Below are 10272 nucleotides of genomic sequence, written 5' to 3' on the forward strand. Positions count from 1 at the left end.
AAAATAGCCTCACATTGTATCCATTAATATACTGTTCTTCACAAACCTTCATATCACCATCACCCTTTCAACAAACTCATGTAGTTAGTTCCCTAAATATCTTCTCTGCATATTACTATTTTCACAATTGTATGCATAATTGCATGTTATTTTTCTGCTGAGACCAAAGGTCTTGAGAGTATGAAGGCTCTACAGAGGGATCTGAACCAGCTGGATCAATGGGCCAAGGCCAATAGTATAAGGTTCAACTAGGCCAAGTGCCGGGTCCTGTATTTGAGTGACAACAACCTCAGGCGGCGCTACAGGCTTGGGGAAGAGTGACTGGAAAGCTGCCCAGTGGAAAAGGACCTAGACCAGTCTGATGAGGAGTGGATGAGGGACCTGGGGCTGTTTAGCATGGAGAAAAGGAGGCTGAGGTGAGACCTTATCACTCTCTACACAACTACCTGAAAAGAGGTTGTAGAATAGATGGTGTTGGTCTCTTCTCCCAAGCAACAAGCAGTAGGACAAGAAGAAATGGCCTGGAGCTGTGCCAGGGGAGGTTTAGATTAGATATTAGAAAAAATTTATTCACAGAAATGGTTATTGATCATCGGAACAGGTTGCCCATGGAAGTAGTTGAGTGACCATCCCTGGAGGTGTTTACAAGTCTTGTAGTTGTGTTGCTTAGGGACATGATTCAGAGGTGAAATTGGCAGTGTTAGGTAATGGTTGGACTCGTTGATCTTAAAAGTCTTTTCCAACTTAATGATTCTATGACTTTTTTTCTTTTTGCATTCTGAAAAATCACACAATAACTGAAACTGTGCTTTTTTTTTTCCTCTGAGCTGGTAATCTTTCAGCACTGATCAACTGCTCTGTCAAATCTGAAGTTTCTTCTTCTACCAAATTCACTAGAGCAGCTGATCTGTGAGGATCAAGGGAGTGTAGCAAATCTTCTGTGATCTGTAGTAGCTAGACTCTGGATATCAATACAGCTCAAAGTCTGGAAAATCATAGAGAAAGCATATTGATTTAACATCATCTTTGGAGGCATACGCTCCAACGGACACGCAAAGACCAGATACCAGGTCTGTTTTAGGGGTTTAGGCTTTAATAACAAATAGAACTGTTAATCACTTATAATTTCAACCATTTAATGGTAGATATTCAGAAAAAAAAAAAGAGTTACATATTTAATTCCTAATCCTCTCAGATACTCAAATGATTTCAGTTTATAGAAGTGGCCTTGCTTTTATAAAATAAGGTACAGAAGAAAATTATATGCAATTAATAAAATGAAAATGCATTGCCACCAAAGGACATATATTTCTCTTGCAAGACAGGCATTTCCTTACTGTTATTTGTCTATCCTTCCCTCTACAATTAAACTAAGAAACAGAAACTGAGCTTCAAGGTTGTTTGGTTTTGGGTTTGTTTGTTGTTGTTTTTTCAATAACATGAAATTCAACATCATTTCATTAATGTGGAAAATGGACTGAAGTGAACAAATATCAGTAAAAGTGCCCTAGAAGCAGACACACCCATATGCTTGCATTGCTGCTGCCAAGCAACAAGAACAGAAAATCCAACACAAGTCAGTTCTCATTTAAAGAACTAATGTAAATTTCATTCTTTTTTTGGAAAGGGAAAGGATATTAAAGAAAACAAAACAAAAAAAAGAAAAAAAGAAAAAAGGGGGGGGGGTGCTCTTTTACTACCTTGCTGATAAGAAACTATGACTTTTATTAGCAACTACTCTGAGTGAAAGGAAAAAAATATTGGCTACATGCAAGAGAAGTTCACATGCTGATTAGTACATGCTGATGAGGTCTAAGTGACCAGACTGAAATATTCTAACTGTCAATAAATTTGTGACCTTATTAATCAGTGTGCATTTCCCCTTTTTCAGTTTGGATTCTCAAGTTGTTCCTCTGATCAGAACCAGAAAACAGCCATTGTGTAAAAACCTTAGTTACCTCTTGATGAGATGACCAGTTCTCTGCAGAACTGCAAGTGTGAACTTCCACCAAAGAGCCTAATGACTCTTTCAAGAAAACCGAAGTTGATACAAAAGTTTAAACTCAAAGAAAAAGAGTAAGTGTCTGGTTTAAAATATAAGAAGTCAGCAATCGCCACATTGCTCTAAGGCAGGTTTCTCCCATAGTCAGATCATAATTTTAAGAATGATCTCACAAGCTTATACAAGCAAAGTACTTGTAGTTTTCTAAGTTTGATTCACAAACTGTGTCTTAAGGTAAATGTCCCTATTCTTGAGTAATGCTTACTTAGATTTATAAACCTTCTGCCCTACATATTTTTGAAACGATTGCCACAGATTCAATGTGAGGAGTTCTAATATCTGCTTCATTTCTGTCATAAATTGATCTTCTGTAAAACAAAATCATACTGTATCCTATAGTACTGGCTTGATACACAGAAGCTGTAAGAGTTGTTTAGCTCTTAGACTGCAGAAAAATGTAAGTAAGAAAATGCTACCTGCCTTGCAGATAAATGCCTGGTTTGGCACACGTTAAGTACCACTGCAGAGCAGACAGCAAAATAACAAACACCTGGCAACTGCCTGGATATCAAAAGCTAATGGATGCCCCCTGGTTGCTGATAAATTCAAAGACAGATTGGACTCTGTTGAGCAGTTTTTACAAGACAAGTGAGAAAAATTCTTCTGAAGTGCATTATTCCAAAATATTTTGGTGTGGAATTAATTTTAGACAAGCTAATTGTAGCAGCAAGGTCAGCATGCTGAGAGTACAACTTGGATTTCAGGTACCCGTCTGGAAGAGAATATGTAAATGATTATATGAAAATAGTCTGGTCTTTGAGAAAAGATGCTGTAAAGAAATTTGCTTCCAAAACTGAAAGCAAAACCAGAGGTATGCTACACCAGGTCATTTTGCTACTGATGGGACTGGCTCAAATTTGTTTCTTGCTTTGATTTCATTGTCAGGAGCAACTGAGATGTGTAGCCAACACATTCCATTTAGAATTAGAAGAAATATATTTAAAGCAACTTGGAAACAGCATTTAAGAACTAATGAAGAGATTCATCTGGACTGTACCTTACTGGCATACTGACCTTTGTATCCTACTTGGGTGATATCCAAGAGATATCCAAGTAGGGAAAAAGCCTAAACAGTAGTGAAAAGTGTTGGAGGAAGGGAAGAGGCAGAGACTATTTTTGAAATTAGGATGAAACAAATGAAGAAAAGGGAAACACCAAGTAAAAATGTGCATGATAACCTGTGAGTCATTGCCCGAGACAAAGAATAGGCAGCTCTCACCGACTTGGACAAGAAAGGAAGAGGCAAAGGCAAAGGTGATAGAACCCCAAATTCCTCTTACTAAACTCTCAATTACAGTCCTTTATTTCATGTGATAGAGGTGCTTACATGTCTTTAAACAGTAATGTGATTTAATGTAACTACATGCTTTTGTAAAAAATGCAATGGATATGCATGCCCCTAAAAACCAAAGATGAGTTGTACTACTCTGATGTCCTAAGTGCCCAGTCTATTTCATATGTATCATTCAGTAAGATTTCTGCATGACATGATCGATGTACACTTGATTAGCTATAGTATGGCACATCTGTTTTTTCCTGATGTAACAGAGCAGTAGTTCTATTCGAACAGTGTGTTGTAGTGCGTGCAAGCTCCAAAACAAGCATCCATTTTTATTTAAATCTATAAGGATGTGTTGAGGTCTTCCTGGTGCAAGATGTTGCATTTTTCAGTATATCTTATTTGTTATTTAATCTATGTAGATAGCTCCCATTGCCACAAGAATCTAAAAACACCTCATTATTGTAGTGTCGCTGCCTTTATAAACCCTTCTGTGTGAGAAAGCAATGCCGTCACACCATTTAACAGAGCAGGGACTGAGATTCAAACCACCAGAGATGAAAGGAGCTGAATTCCTGCAAAAACAGAGGAATGCTACCTTGGTAGTTTTAAGATCTTCACTAGAGAGAGTTGTGACAAGATTCACAAAGGGTTATATACATGGTGACGTTCAACATCCAAAGTGTTAGTTACCTGACTAAAGTGGCACCTGGACAGCTAAAGACTGCAATATCACTCTCTTCCAGGGTTTGATCTTTGACATTTGTGGAGTTAAGTTGTCCTCCCTGCCTCTCCTCCATGAACTGCCCACCCCCCCCACCCCCCCCCAAAAAAAAAGTATGTGAAACCAGCTGGCAAGATTTCTATTGTCTGGAAAGAACTAGCTATCTGAAAATCGTCTGCATATCTTTGGGAACCTTCAGTAACATCCAACTGTCAAGTCACAATGTTAGTGCTGTACAGACAGCACATGCAGTTAATAAGATAACTGTGTTGGTCTGACAAATTCAAATGAATAAACAAATCTCATGACGTCTGAGATGAACTGAGAGTCTCTAAAGTTTTCTTCTTATAGAATTATCTTCTTCCCATTGTGTTCTGATAGCAAAGGAAAATACATGTTTATCAAGATATTATTTAGAGCTTGGGTGGAGAAAAGTCTGCTTTTATAGGCTTACTTGCAATTGCCTCACCAGCACATCTCAAAAAATCAGTTTTATTCCCATGAGCTGGACAAATCCAATGAAAAACTAAGATTTGTTTTTCTTTCTCAGCTACACTGAGAAAGAAACCTAAGGTTATGTTGTGCTGTGGGGATTTTTCTTACCTTATTTTTAATTCATCAAGAACTTATTGTACGGGGGACCTTTCTATGCTCTGAAAGGAAACAAGCATGAGTTATATAGGAGGTGTCTCAACTCTACCACAGGCCACAGTTAGAAGACCCTGATGGTCTGACCCATGTAGACTTCCTCCTGAGATATCTGCCAAATATGTCAAGCTTAGATTAAGTAATTAGGAAAGGAAAAGAAGATGAATGAGCTGACAAAGACTGGTGCTGACTCAAGATAAGACTCTGCTATGCCTAGGAGAAATTGTCTGCAGTACTTTGAGAAGTACTGTGTTCCTGAAAGGGAGAGAAATTTTGTCAAAACTTCTCAGCAGCATGGAAATCTTCAGTCAGAAGTTCACTATCTCATAAGTACAGTTCAATGTCTTTGTCAGAGAAGAGACTGCTCAGATGTCACTCTAAGGGACCTGAAAATCAGCTGGTAATTAATCCATTCTCCAATAGGAGCATGCGAACTATTTCATGATAATGGACTAGGGAATAATGCATCAGGTTCCTTGAAGGGTAAGGAAGATGCAGGAGGAGATCAGACGTACATGTCTTTGTCCCTTTGGATATGATTCACTTTATATCACAGATTTTATAAGCCAATTGCCTCACAGAGGTTGCTGACCAGAAAGGAAGTTGTAGCTAGTTAGCTACAGCAACTAGCTACAAAAAGCACTTAGAAAGATATCTCCAGAGTTTTTTATTACTGTTGTGTGGGCGAATAAAGCTCTGTATTCACCTGAGGCTTGCTTTGTTTCTTGCTGCTGCTAGTTTTTCCTCTTTGGATACAATTCCCACAGTGACAAACACTGAGAAACATCTTTTCTTAGAAACATTTACAAAAGTCCAGCACCATTAATAATCATTCTGATGGTCAGAGACTGCTATGGACAGAGACTGTCATGAAAAAAGTACATGAGAATAGTAAACAGTACATAAGATGTTAATTTACTCAAAGTTATTGATAAGTGCTCAATATCAGAAGACAAACTCCTCCAGGCAACTGTAGATATTATGCATTCCAGGTAATGTGAGACAGAAAAAATTAGGCATGTGCTATAATATAAGCTCTCTAGGTACCTTCCAGGATCAACAGAGAGAGATAGTTATACTGCACAATTATTTTAGATTGCACATTTCATGCTTTGATGGACTGAGATTAATCCTGCTCTGAGTCACCAGAAAAACAATGTCACTCTAACAAATGTCACCTTTATTCAGAGTTTTAGAAACCATCAGCATCAACAACAATGCAACATTTACATCTGTGTTGTGGTGTAACCCAAATAGAAAACTGGGACCACACATCATACCCCTCCAAAGTGAGATGGTGGAGAGAATCAGAAAGCAAAAAAAAAAAAAAAAGAAAAAGAAAAAACAACAACAAAAACCTTGTGGGTTGAGATAAGAACAAGTGATGCACAATGCAATTGTTCACCACCTGCGGTACCAATAACCTGTTCGTTCCCAAGCAGTGGTATTTTCCCCCTTGCTATAGGCATGATGCCATATGGTAAGGAACAGTCCTTTGGCCAGTTGGGGTCAGCTGTCCTGGCTTTGCTCCCTCCCAGGTTCTTGTGTACAGCAGAGGGCCATTAAGATAGTTAAGGAGCTGGAGCTTGTGGCATACAAGGACAAACTGAGAGAACAAGGTTTTTTTCAATCTTAAAAACAGGAGACTCAGGGAATATATTATCGTAGTTAGCATTTCCCTGATCGAAAGGTATAGAGAAGACAGAGGTCGGGAGGATACAGTAAAAGAATGTGTGACAATGGACACAACTTGGAATATGGGAAACTCTGACTTGATAAGGAAATAAAGCATTCACTATGAGCATAGTAAAACAGTAGACTAGTTGCTCAGAAAGCTCAGAAAACTCCATTCTTGGAGACAGATACAATTTTACTCAGCATGGCTCTGAGCAACTTGCCCTAACTAGAACTGCTCTGAGCAGGAGGCTGAACTAAATGACCTTCTACAGTCCCTTCCATTCCACATGATTCAATGGCTCTGAGATTCTATAGAATACCCTGTAAAAATTCTTCCAATAGATCATTGTTAATATTTTAACAAACCTGGGATGGGGGGAAAGGTTAATCAGACAATTTCTACCTGTAGATTAAAGCTGTGCAACACTGTTGTTCAGGTTTCTCACTTTGTTTCAGCAGTATTTTGGCAATCAAAATTCCTCCCCTAAACAATACAATAGTATTAAATGTTTTGATTTCAGTAACTCTATGGGGTTTTTTTAAGTTTTGGAACACCCATTGTGAGTGAGCTTTTGTCACATGGCTATATCACTAGAGGGTAGTATTAACTTGCTGGTCATGACCTTGAATTTGGGCAGTGCAGAATCCCTCTGCTCCTGGAGGAACGCCAACTCAGACAGCTGGGTCTGCTGGCCAGCATATGGGCAAGACCAAAGTCCTGTCTCCTTTGAAGCCTCTTGGGTACAGGGTTAGAGACAGAGCAGCTCCTTGTCATTCTCCTAGTGCAGTCAGGGGCTAGCCATAGGTTTAAGCAAAGCAGATGATGGGATGCTTTGTAATTTCTCACACATGCACACATCTCCCTCTTTTAAGAGTGAATTGCTGTTGAAGGTGGTGAACCCTCTAGCTCCTCAGGGGAGGTATGAAGGTGAGAAAGGAATCACTACCTTAGAAAGCAGTTATTCAGTCTTTCCTGGAAACCATGGCTTTAGAGAGAAGTTCTTTCAGCTCATATACTTGGATTTGGACTCTAGAAACCTGGGCTAAATAACCTAGGTAAGATTTGCTGCAGTTTTTGTAAAAATCGATCTTGTTCAAGATACTCAAGGCAACTCTAAATTAGCTTTTCCACATATCTGTAGTAGGCAATTTTCACTTCCCAAACCAGCTTTCTGTTATGAAAGACATTTCTTCAACAATGCATTTCCCACTGCATAAAGGAAGATGCAGAGTGCAATGGAGCAGACGAACGTTTATGAAATTGGTTATACAGTAGAAGGGTATAGTCCTGTGCTGGGACTGGTGGGAGAGGGCTCATATCTGCTCTGCTTTAATCTTTATTCCTGAACAAAAGTTTAAACCTACCTAAGAAAAGTTTATACAGCAGAGTCCAGGAAAATCTGTTTGAGGAGTTGCCCTCCTTTGAATCACAAATAAGAAATCTTCAGAGGCATCTCTGCAGGTGAGACAGCTTAGCTTTGTATGCTCTGTAATTTCGAAAAAAAAATCAAAACAATTGTTGTGCAGGCACCTAAAACCAGGCTGAAACTGGGAATCAGTCCACATTGTAGGACTGCATGCCAGCACTGCAGTCAGCCTGATGTGGGTTGAACTGGTTTTAGTGAGGTAGCCAAGAGTGTAAGTCCATTCCGAGCTCTTTTCATAGTGTGAGCTCACTAGGGAAGACTTCCTGAATTTTTAAGGGAAAAAATCATTTAAATATTTAATTATGTTTGGCATGGTCACATCTCTGAGTGTATGAACTTGCTCCTTGACAGTACTATATGACAGCTTGTTCCTACTGGTCACAAATTCTCTGTCAAGCAAAGTGCCTTTAAGATGAAACACATTGGTTTGCTTGCACTCAGTTTTTACTAAGGAATTTTTCTGAATTTTTGCACTTCCCAGAAACTAACCAGTGTTGTTTTATTGTTGTTTGTTTTAAAGTCATAGCACATTTGATGTTTTCAGAAGTATTTTAACACTAGTTTAGTACCCAAGCTGCAGTGCAGATAAATCAACAATTGCAGTGCATGGGTCATAGCACTTTTCTTGAACCGTAAAAATGGGATTTTAACCAAGAGTGCTAAACATCACAAGCCATTTATTCTGTGTTCACAGCACAGTTGAAAGAAACGTGACCATGTTACCTAATAACTAAATGCCAGAGAGCAAGATTTATTCTAGACTGTTGACAATAGAATCATGGCTTGATTATGCTGGTTTTAAAAGCCATTAAAGCATTTTTGAAGGAGAAAAAGGAGAAGGGCAATATCATAATATGTCTTGAATTTCAACAGGCTAACACTATTAATGTCAGACTATGAGAAAGAATCATTAGATGCACATTTGCTAATAGACTTTGTATTTTCATTTAAAGGCTTTGCAAGTTTGATTTCTTCCTTGTCCTGTTTAAACAAGGTCTGTATTCAGAATTTCTACTATCCTGGACAGCCAGATGCTACATGCTCGTTTTATTAGTGAAGAGATGTAGTAATGTTTAAATTAGATGCTTACCACAAGTGGACTACGTAGTTCAAGCACTGGAGTTGATAGCCTCTGACTGTCCAGGACACCAAGATCTGCCTGCCTTACATCACAGACTTCTGATAATGTGCAGCTGGATGCCCCACATATGCCATATGCTCTCATAGTGCTATCCCAAGACCAGCCAGTTTTATAGATCAGCTGTAGGGTGCTTTCCAGTATGGTCCAACCTTCACATGCTGCATCAGTTTTGGAAGCAGCCTATGGCTGGCCTCTGCATTGGCCAGTGCAGATGAAGGAAGACGAAATCACTGAAATCCTAAAAATTTGGTTGGACCCAAATATCCCCAGAATAAGTATTTTTAATAATCAGCATACCAAGTGTGCCTGAAAAACTGCATTTGGAGCACTGCAATTAAGTTAATACCAGGAAACATTTACAGAGATGACCGTCTTGAGGGCCTGCAGAAATTTCACCCATGGGGTGTGCTCGTTAATGAGCTGCTCTCAATTCCTTTGCTGTTCAAGCTGAGACGAGCTGTCCCTGGATGGTGTGTTACCTCTCCTCCTTCTCCTGTGGTTACCTGCCTCCTACCCCACCTGTCACTACAATTTGATCCACTAATTATCTGTAAATAATCCAGGCTGTGATTATCTGTAGGGAATCCAGATGATTGTGCATTTCCTATGCAAGCAAAGTACCTGCCAAAAATTACTTTTGGAACAATTATTTAGGAGACAAGAGAAAGAAAACAAAAAAATAGTAATCCATAAAAAAGACACAATAAAGCAAACAGATATAGTGTGGAAGCAACACTGGATGTCTTTATCTAATACCTGGATGTTTTTTATCTAATAAAGAGAACAAAATGTATACTGTATTAACAGATGGAGATTACATAAAATGAAAAGAAAAAATAAAATTGGTGGATAGCTGAACTCCAGAGGACTAAATTTGAATATAGAATCATAGAATGTCCTGAGTTGGAATGGAACAAGGATCACTGAGTCCAACTCCTGTCCCTGCATATGACAACCCCACCGTTCACACCATGTGTCTGAGGGCGTTTTCCAGTCTCTTCTTGAACACTGTCAGGCTTGGGGCCGTGACACCTCCCTGGGGAGCATGTTCCCTCTGGGTGAAGAACCTTTTCCTAATGTCCAACCTAAACCTCCCCTGACACATCTTCCTGCCATTCCCTTGGGTTCGGGCTTTCATCATCAAAGAGAAGAGTTCAGCACCTACCCCTCCTCCTCCCCTTGTGGGGAAGCTGTAGACCACCATGAGGTCTCCCCTCAGTCTCCTCCAGGCTGAACAAACTTCTGAGACTGCTCCTCATATGGCTTCCTCCCCAAACCCTTCACCAACTTTGTAACCCTCTTCTGGACACTTTT

The sequence above is a fragment of the Streptopelia decaocto genome (genome assembly GCF_964273445.1).
Source record: "Streptopelia decaocto genome assembly, chromosome: 2".
In the NCBI taxonomy this organism is placed as follows: domain Eukaryota; kingdom Metazoa; phylum Chordata; class Aves; order Columbiformes; family Columbidae; genus Streptopelia; species Streptopelia decaocto.